Source organism: Benincasa hispida, chromosome 11, assembly GCF_009727055.1.
Source record: "Benincasa hispida cultivar B227 chromosome 11, ASM972705v1, whole genome shotgun sequence".
Taxonomy (NCBI): Eukaryota; Viridiplantae; Streptophyta; class Magnoliopsida; order Cucurbitales; family Cucurbitaceae; genus Benincasa; species Benincasa hispida.
Genome location: NC_052359.1, coordinates 2,042,518 through 2,049,829, shown reverse-complemented (window position 1 = coordinate 2,049,829; position 7,312 = coordinate 2,042,518). Strand labels below are relative to the sequence as shown.

General features: G+C 28.9%; 1 non-coding gene across 1 annotated transcript; it reads right to left on the bottom strand.

Moving 5' to 3' along the window:
- Nucleotides 1–3,741: 3,741 nt before the first annotated feature.
- TRNAW-CCA lies at nt 3,742–3,813 on the bottom strand. The gene has a single exon. It is a non-coding gene; the product is annotated as a tRNA-Trp (tRNA).
- Nucleotides 3,814–7,312: the final 3,499 nt, after the last annotated feature.

Sequence of the window (7,312 nt, the reverse complement as noted above, 5' to 3'; positions counted from 1 at the left end):
TAAACCAAGTAAAACCCTAATATTTATTGATTTTAAAGAACTATCACTCTTTAATGATTGTTAATTCTAGTCATAAATTGGTGACATTAAAAAAATGTCGAAATAGTCAAAATTTCCAAAATTTTCGACTTTTTCGCCAAAATCGCGCCTTTTTGTTTTCCTACATTTAATTACTATTATTTTTAATCATAAATTAATGAGACAAAAAAACTATCATAAATTTTGAAAAATCCAAAAAACTTCGTTTTTTCCCACCAAAAACACGAATTTTTGGCTTTAATGACTTTTTTTTCTCTTCCCTTTCTAAATTTGTTACTGTTAATGTGTCATGGAATGTCATTTTGTTGTAGTGTTTGAATGATATATTAACAAAACACAAATGAAAACTAACACAAATTTGAATGATACATTCTTCGACAACATGATATTGGTCCAAAAACTTTAGAGATATTAAAGTAACTAACACAACATTGAAAATGGTTTCGGAGACTTGATACTTAAAAAAATTACCCAACACATTCTTGAACTCGCTAGAAGTCACGGTAATGTCTCCAAATTTTGAATCTAACATCAACATATTATAGGTAAAACAAATTTAGATCAAATGAAAAGTGGGTATTCACAATATTGAAATTGATGCCCTAAATCTCGTGGCTCATGTAGTTTGTAATTATAATATACAAATATTTTATTTATTTAATAAAATATGAGATGTTTTATTCAATATTTAGTAACATTAACCCACAAACCAATAAATTAATATCTAAGGTTATCATCCGTAGCTTAAACATGTATGTAGAGACATACAGGTAGATCATGTTTAAGTGATAACTCAAATGGATAAGGCTAGGTACCTTATCCAGGTGACACTACGAATACGGCCCGCTTTGTAAATTTTGCAATTGTTGTAAAGTGCTACAAATTATCTGATTCTGATCATTCATATAGAGACATGTGAGCAGGGGTGTTCTATACAAAAGAGCTTGTATAAGACCAGACCACGAAATGACTAGTCTCATCGTATAACTGTTGGGATTGGTGTCCTAAATCTCTTGTACTCTCATAGTTTGTAAACATTGTATAAACAAATTGTTATTAATAAAATAATTGTTATTTTATGAGCATACAGTCAATCCAATAAACTAATATCCTAGGTTATTTTATGTAATTTAAACAAATATGTAGAGACATACAGGTGGATCTTGTTTAAATGATAACTTAAATGGTTTGTAGTAGATGGATAAGGTTGGGTACCTTATTCTTGTGCCACTACGGATACGGCCTGCTTTCTAGATGTTACAAGTGCTACAAATGTTCTGATCGTGCTCATTCATGTGGAGACATATAAGCGAGGGTATCCTATACAAAGAGTTTGTATAAGACCGGACCACAAAATGGTTAGTCTCATTATATAACGTCATTAATAATAGAAACTTACATTTCACCAGGATGACTATAGGTGACATGACTTGAATCCTGAGTAAGTTGTGAACTCTGTTGGGTTTTATGTCTTAAAACTCGTGGTTTGTAAACAATAAAACTTATTCTGAAAATTCAATAAGTTGTTATTGAATATATTGTTTTTTCGAAATCCAATAAACCTAAAGTCCTTTGACTATTACATGAGTACTTGAACTTCATGTGGAGACATACAAGTGGATCAGATTCGAGTAAATAGTCAAAATGATCTGTAGTTGTTACAAAGAGTTGTAAAATGCTACATACGAAGTGATTCTAATTCGTGCATGTTATGACATGAAAAGTGAGGGCGTCCTGTGCAAATGAGTTTTGTACAAGATCGGACCACATGGAAGTGGGAGGAGGTGGTTGTTTTTTTCACGCAGAAGTGTTTCTTTCATTTGTGCCATCTTCTTCTTCACAGAGAAGAAAAACTAGAGAAAAGTGAAGGCTTCTATAACTTTTTCTCCTAGAAAAATATTCCCTTCTTTCACAAACACTCTCCCTCCTCTCAAAAGAAATACATAGTCCACACACTCCTATTATTCTCATCCCTTACAGAGAATAGTGAGGAAGATCTCAGGGTAGTACCCTAATTGGCATGATTGTGATCATTCGTGGGGAAGAGGATTTGTGAAGATCTATGATCTTCAAAGTTATCATTTTTTTTCTTCCTTTTCCTCTTCAAATGCATGCTATAAATTTAGAATTAATGCATAATTTTTTTGTTTGATTTCTATAAATTCGTTCTTCTATAAAAATAAATAAATAAATAAATAAAAGTTGGGTCAATCCCCACTTCTGCTATGGAACTTTACAGTTCTTTCACACAAATCAATCGATAAAAGCTTAAGAGAACTCACCTAAACTCCAATCATTACTTGAGAACAGGTGGCGAGAGGCTGAGGACATGTGGAAACACTAAAAAATGCGTGCAAAACACGTATTAACAGTAGAGATGGTGAGCAGCAAGCGGCCAATGACTAGAACAACGGTGACGTGTTCAGTGTTGGCAGCGATGTTTGGGTGATATGGGCAGTATAAAGATCAAAGAGTCTGAGGGTAGGAGTGAAGGAAAATAGAAAATAGAGGGAGAAGAAGAGAGAAGTCAGAAAAAAGGGGGAGAAGAGTGGGAAAAAAAGTAGGTAAGAATTTTAAAATAACTTTTGCCCACGCAAGTTGCGTCAGTAGAAACTAACATCGACAGATGCTAAACTTTTTGCCCACATAACATGCATCGGCAGAAACTAAAAAAAGTTGTTAATAGAAACCCAAAATAATTTTTTCCATTAAGCCTACTCAATTTTCTACCCACGGACATGTTTTAGTTAGCATAAATGACTTGGCAAATGCATCGATAGAAATTGGATTTGTCGACGTTTTTTGTTGCATCAACAGAAAAATCGTCGACATAGCCAAAAAAATTTTGTAGTGATTGAATGTAATAGCATTTTACATTATGTTAATTAGTTTAGGTTTTTATGTTTATTTCATATGTAAAAGCCCATTGAGCTTTAGTATGCAGTATTTTAGTATGCTTTCATTTTCATTTTCATTGTAGTTGGTTGAAACCCTACTATTAAAATCTCCCCACTCTATCTCTCTATGTTCTTGGTTCTCTCTTACTTCTCTCTAAAAGTTTTCATTGATTTACTTTTTAAATTTTTGATATGATATATTAACGATACACTGGATAAAAAACAAACGAACGAATAATCAAACATAGAAAAAAATAAAAATTAAATATCATTGATATAGTATTTATATTTTATTGATAATGTACCTCGACAATAAACCTAAAATAAAATGAACATGCAAGAAATCACCTAATAGTAAATAAAATAAAATAATACGATTCTTATATACCATCTTTATATTTTTTTCGATATGATATACCTGTATTAAACATAATAGCAAATAAGTATACAGACAATCGATAATAAACACTATTATTAATAGATCTCAATTAGTGATACATTCTATAAAAAGTAAAATTGTGTTATAATAGCTATTAGTTTAATATCGTGCCAAATTTATTATTGAAGTTAGAAATAATATAATATAAACACAAATTTTTAAATTCCAAAATTATAATTTAACCCCCCCAAAAAATGGTCAAGATAATTAGGGATGGAGACCCAACGGAAAGAAGGTTCAACGCCGAAGTTGACAGTGGAAAAAGAAGTCGCGGACGTTTTCTATATATTAAAATAACTAAGGGTATAAAAGTAATTTCGCAATATTAGATTAATATTTTAAAAATTATCCGAATTTTCAAGGAATTGAATCCGACGTGAATCGAACACGCAACCTTCTGATCTGGAGTCAGACGCGCTACCATTGCGCCACGGATCCCTTTGGCATGTATTAAACATTTTATTTTATATATTCTATTAATTTCTCATTTTAAATTATTATTACAAAGGCTAAATATATGGTTAATAAATTATACCTTAATGAGAAATTTTGCTAAATATTTATAAAACATGATACATAAATTTTAAAATATTAGTTTTTGAGTTTGACAATCATTATTATGCTAACATTTTAATAAATCAACGTTATTCAAAGATAAATTAGTAGCTACTAAATAATCAACATAAATATAGCTCAACTGATATGAATTTATAGTATCAACTTCGAATTCGAGACTTGATCTGCCACTCCATATATTGCAAAAAGAAAAAAAAAATTAAAATATACCATAAAATGAGTAAGTGATGTTTGAGTAGTTTTAAATCGGTTAAAATATCATATTGTTCCTATATTTTGGAGTTTATCTAATTTTAATCTCTACTTTCAAATGTAGAATTTTAGTTTCTCTACTTTCAATTAATTTAGTCCCTACTATTAGTTTATTTTTTCTTAAAAAATTGTTATTTATTAACATTTTATTACAAAATTTAGAGATATATTCATATATAATATTTTTCATGTATGAAAATTATTCTTATTATTGAACTAATTTCGATAAAAATCAATTTGAGAGACTAAATTTAAGATTTATTTAAATATATATATATAATAAAATTGGACATTTAAAAGTATATGAATTAAAATTAAACGAGCTTTAAAGTTCATGAACCAAAAATATTATTTTGACCCTTTAAATTTTATGACTACGTATTATGTGTGTGTATAAAATTATTTATTTACTTCAATATATTATATCTATTTCGTCAAATTAAAACATAAAGTACTTTCAACCCTACCAATAGATGGTAATTTGATAATACATTATCATTTTGTTAATTAAGTTGAAATACTTTTGGTTATTAGTGTATTTGAGTTTTATTCTATTGTGTAGTTTCTCCACCGTCAAATATGCAGATTTTTTTTATTGTACTTTCCATACATATTAAAATTAGTTTATAGAAATTAATTTTTATATCAAAATTAGTAAATAATAATAATAATTTTGTTGCAATAAAGTTCCAAAGAATATGTTTTCAAAATTTAAGAAGGAATACTTATAAAATATGTGTGAGGCATGTGAGCACCGGCGGAGCCACGTAGGGGTAGAAGAGGCACGTGCCCCTCTCAACTTATCGTTTTTTTAATATAAATTTTAAATAATATTTAATAATATGTATACAAAAAACTAACAATCTTTTCGAAATCGAAAAGTGGTCTAAGGCAACAGAGACGTAAGATGATCCTCTAGGTCATAGTTCAAAACCTAAATTTTCACAGTCGAGTCTCAACAACATTTTATTGAAAATATATCCTTATTATATTTCTTTTTACATTTTTTATAGTTTTTTAATTACATGGTGGTGCCCCTCTATACAAATTTCTTGCTCCGCCACTACATGTGACTGTGATTGTTTGACGAGATTTTTGAGAAAATTCAATTCGTTGTTGAACTTTGTATTTGTATTAATTTGTAGTATAATTAGGTACTATTTCTAATATATGTTCCTTTGATTCTTTCTCTTCAACGTTGCAAAAGTTTAAATCTTCCAAATCTTCTCGGAGCTTCAACTCCGAAGCCTTCAGGAACTTAGAGTTTTAATTTTTCAAGTCTTCGATCTTCAGATCTTTAGACCTTGGGAGCTTTAGTATTGAATTCTTTAGAACTCGAGACTATCAATCTTTAGTTCTTAATTCAAAGATTGAGATTGAGAACTTCGGTCTTCAGTTCTTCAGAACTTGGGAGCTTCAATCTTTAAAACTTGAGTGCTTGAAGAGTTTCGATATTCAATTCTTAAGACTTGAGAGCTTCAGTTTTCAGAGCTTGAGAACTTCGATCTTCAAAACTTCAAATATTGGGAGCTTCGATCTTCAATTATTCAAAATTTCAATCTGTAGAGCTTCCAACCCCGTCTCAAAATGAAGGGTAGAACACCCATTTATAGAGTTTTCATTGGCTTTAAGCGAGTTTGGGCTTGGTTAGTTTATGGGTCTGGCCCTTGGGCCCAATTAATTGGGTTTTTGGTCTGGACAGTTTATGGGTTAAATTAAGTCTATTTTTGAGTTCAATTGAATATGGACCCAAATATCAATATTTAATTGGACAAAATTAATTAATTCAATCCGACGGTCAAAACGAAAACGCATAGCATCTAGGGATCCACCAACTTTCTTTCTTCAATTTCAATTCGGGACGCATGCCGACTTTTAATTAATCCCAAAATTGATAATATGTAATTTCGTTGTTAATTTGAGAAATAATGTGGCGATTTGTAATGGTCAAAAATTCTCATTGAACAATGAGAGTGAAAATGGATCAAATTTTAAAGATTTTAAGATTTATTGAAAATATTAAGGGTTGAAATTCAACTTTAAAATCACAAAGACTAAAAAAAACCCATAAATGCTAATCATATACCAACTATTTTAAAGATTTATTGAAAATATTAAGGGTTGAAATTCAACTTTTGAAATCACAAAGACCAAAACTGGATCAAATTTTAAAGTGCATGGCCAAAACAACATTTTAATATTAACTTTAACATTGTGGACTTATTTTCACTTTAGTCAAGGTGAAAATAGTATTTTAATCTTAAATTCAATCAATATAAGTAGTATTTTATAAGCTTAATTTCGAGTAATGGTTATCAAACAACAACGTAGCTCTGAAATTTTGTACTTTCTTTTCTAGAATTTGACTAATAATTCTAATGTTTTTTTTAAAAAATATGAAACTATGGTGTATAGTATTTGTGAAAAAACACACCTAAGAACCTTAAAAAAATCAAAACATAAAAGATAAATAAATAAATAAAACATTGATTATCAAATAGACTTAAATTCTACCACAATTATTATGGATAAAAAAGAAAAAGGGAAAAAACTAAGATACAAAGTTGGAAGCATAAAATCATTGGGTCAAATTTGAGAATGCAGTCTATTATGAAGGTATATTTAATCATTTTATTTAATTCTTTATATATGAATTTTATTAAGAATTCAAATGTTTCTTTAAGAAAAAATAAAAATTATGTTAAATTATCAAATGAAAATTAAAATAAAAAACTAAAAACGAAATAGTTATCAAATAGGAGTAAAAATTCGAGTTTTTTCATTCAATTTTAGTTCAACACAACATATAATGTTAGTAGATTTAAACTTCTACTTTCAATAAAAAAATATACTTAAACTAATCAAACTCGACGCGGTTTTTCTCTTCTCCTCTCTCTCTTTCATTCTCCTTCCCACATCTACAATTAGGTCATTTACGCAACCTCATAGCATACAATTTTTATTTTATTTTGTGTGTTATTATTCTTAAGATGACTTTTCATGTTTTTTGGGTTTAAATTTACAATTTTGTCTCATGTGTCATTTTCCAATTTTTTAAATTTTTCAAAGAATTTTTTCCCAAGAGTTTTATTAATTATGTATTAGATTG